The following is a 3391-nucleotide window of genomic DNA, read 5'->3' on the forward strand; positions in this document are numbered from 1 at the left end:
ACTCTCTTTTTCCTCTTCCTCTTCTCAATTGGTCCCCTCCCCCTCATTTTCTTTTTGTGGGACTGGGTTATGAATTCAGGGCTTTGTGCTTGCAAAGCAGGTACTCTTCCACTTGAGCCACCTCTAGTCCTCCCTCTGCTATTGATTCTCTCTGCTGCTTTCATATATTTTCCTTTTTAAAATCTAGATTCCACCTAGAAAATCTACGATATTTATCTTTCTAACTCTGGCTTATTTCATTTAATGTAATCCATCTATTGTCCTGCACATAACCTTGTCTTGCTATTCTTTGTGGCTGAATAATACTTCTTAGCATATACAGATCACATTTTCTTTATCCATTCATTTGTTGATGGGTACCTAGGTTGGCTGCATGACTTGGCCATTGTGAATAGTGCCTTACTGTGCAGGTGTCTCTACTGTATGCTGACTTTGATTCCTTCAGGTTTATGGCCAGGAATGCTACAGGATCATTTGGTAGTTCTATTTTTAGTTTTTATTTTTAAGGAAACTCCATAGTGATTTCCATAGTGGCTGCACTAAAATACATTCCACTAGCAATGTATAAGGATACCTTTACCCCACATCCTCACCAGCAGTTCTTGTTGCTTTCTTGGTGATAGATAGCCAAGATGAATGTATTTTTAATTACCTTAAATAAGGTGGTCAGGTTCCACTTCTTCTATTGGGTCTTGGGAGGAATAAACTAATGAAAAATAAGCACTTCTCCTAAAGTAATGGGATGAAGGAGAAGTCAGTTCTGCTTGAACAGACAGTAATTATTTAATGAGAGTTATGAAAGAACAGCTCTGGAGTTGCAGCAGTCTGCTTTTGATAAATTTCACTACTCCAGGGACTTTGCCCAGAGCTGCCCAGTGCTTCCAAACCTTAATCCAGGAGGTGGCAGTCAAGCCACACTCATTGTAAGCCATATCCATCCCAAGGGGGAAAATGGTAAATATTACCTAAGGGTCATTATCTGTTCCTCCCCCCACACACCCCTATGTATCCAATAAATGCTCCTCTTTTCCCATTGTTAAGGCATAGAGCGATCAAGGAGTGCTGTATATGTGAACCGTAGAGGTTGCCAGGGAGAATTGTAATGGCCATCAGAAGTACCACCAGTGGAGTGGCACCGCCTGGTGGACATTGTTAAACACTCTAGTAGTCCAGGCTCCTAAGGGTTTATGAAGCATTTTGGGAGCAGAAGAAGCCAATGTACATGGCCTCCTTGCAGTCTCTGAGATTATGTCAGGACTCCCCTAATCTCGGTAGGTGGCTGGTAACTCAGAAGTCAGCACAGCAGAGCCAGTAGCTGATGGGAGCATGGGGGACTTCACTGAGAATCCTGAGTAAAAGACAAAGAGGTTGGAGAGTTATGAAAATAAGTTTGCCTTATGAAATTAAATTGAGCAGAAGGATAAATGAAGAATGGCAGGAAGGGCAGTCATGTGACTTCTATAAGTACCAATTGAATAGGTGCTCTGATCATCTTTAGAATTAATTATGAACGGGTTTGCAAGTATGATGTCTAAGTAAGGGGCAAAATGTAAGTCAATCCTTGCAATGAACGGAAATGTGAAAATTAGTCCACACTGGCCCTGACTTTCTTCCTTGATGGTGTTGGTTTGCATCCCGCAGCCCAGACACATTTCCAACCTTGATGGCACTTGGCTAATGCTGTGTGCCTTACATAGGCAGCTGTCAGTCCAGAGAAATTCTTAATTTAGAAAGTATAGAGCATAATTGTTTTTAAGGGGAAATAAACCATCTGCTTTGTATAAAACTTGTCATTAAAAATCTCAATATACCAATTTGAAAAAAAAAGATCACCAAATAAAACTGAAGTGGAATTATGGGAAAAGAAATGTATTGACAAAATAGACACCAAAGAACTTTAAAACACATTTTGGACAATCTTTTATTGTTATGATTCTATAAAATCTAAGTCTATTCTGAATGAGAGTGGATATCTAATTCTCTGAAAGAAAGGAATTGTGAAAGATATTTGTAAAGAAGTTAAAATGTTTATTATGTGATGAAACTCCCATTTAAAACATAAGCTAAGAAGTAGATAAATTTTGTAGAAAGTCAGTTTCTTTGTGCTGTTGAACAGATTTTTGAAGAATAACAGTTTAAATAGCCATCTTACATAATTAGCCTTCCCAGGAAATCTGTATATGTGTGTGTGTGTGTGTGTGTGTGTGTGTGTGTGTGTGTGTGTGTGTGTGTGTGTTTTGTTGGCTTTGGTTTTGAACCCCAGGCCTCCCATGCACAAGGGAAGTGCTCTGGCACTGAGTTACACCCTTTAGTCCACCCGAAGGCTATTGACCTAGACTTGGATGAGGGATTTTACAAAGAGGATTGGACTCAATTTTTTTTTTAATGTAATAGATACTGCTAAGAAATGCCTGAAAAATTACAAAATTATGTGGCAATAAAATTGTGTGGCTTCTCTGTCTCTGGTTACCAATCCAAACTCTCTTCCAACAAACTATCCTGCAAGAGAGAAATTGTATCTTTAGTGAAATAGAGAATGGTTTATTTAAAAAATTCCTTAAAGGAGGTTGACAGCATGGAACAGTGGTCAGTAACTATTTTATTTGGGAGGAAAGCGTATGGGTTATCTTTCTCTCCTCAATAGAAGTTCTTTTATTCTGACGAAGATTTTTAAATCTTGAGACTTTTGCTAGTACTGTGTGAGTTGATGGATGCAAATAAAGTCAACTATCAGGAGGTTTAAAAAATCATTTAACAAATATTTGTTGATTCCATAGTATGTACAGACAGTATTTTAAGCCGTAGAGATAAAGGAGGAACAAAATAGACAAAAACCTCTCTGAACAACAAGCAAGATAACTAAGAATACATATGGATGCTGGAAGGTAGATTTGTTCCCTTGGGAACAGGAAGAGGAAGTGAACCTGTACCTCTCAATAGAGTGGCTAGGGAGCTGAGGGGTGGCACTCCATGAACATCCCAAAGGGAGGGTGGGGAGAGAGCCAGGTACATTTCAGACAGACAGATCAGCAATGGCACAGGCCCTGAGGAGAAAGTGTGCTTGATTGGTTTGAGGAACAGAGGGAAAAACAGCATGTCTGTAGTGGAGAGAGGAAGAGAGTAGGGTGAAATGAGGTCAGAGAGAAAGGGGGCAGTGATGGGAAAGAAGCATAGAGGCAGGTCTTGAGGGCTACCCTAAATGTCCCTGTCAAAAAGTGTCAGCTGTAACTGTTTGCCATGGTCCCTTATGGTCAAATCATTTAACTGCTGCTGTCCAATTCATGCTTACACTACACTTCCAATGTTGAAATTGAGAGGGAGATTTACTGTTTGGGATGTGTCTCTGTTTTTGTGGTTCACTACTAGCCAACTGTGCGGAGTACAGAATTAA

Source organism: Castor canadensis, chromosome 9 (assembly GCF_047511655.1).
Source record: "Castor canadensis chromosome 9, mCasCan1.hap1v2, whole genome shotgun sequence".
Lineage (NCBI taxonomy): Eukaryota > Metazoa > Chordata > Mammalia > Rodentia > Castoridae > Castor > Castor canadensis.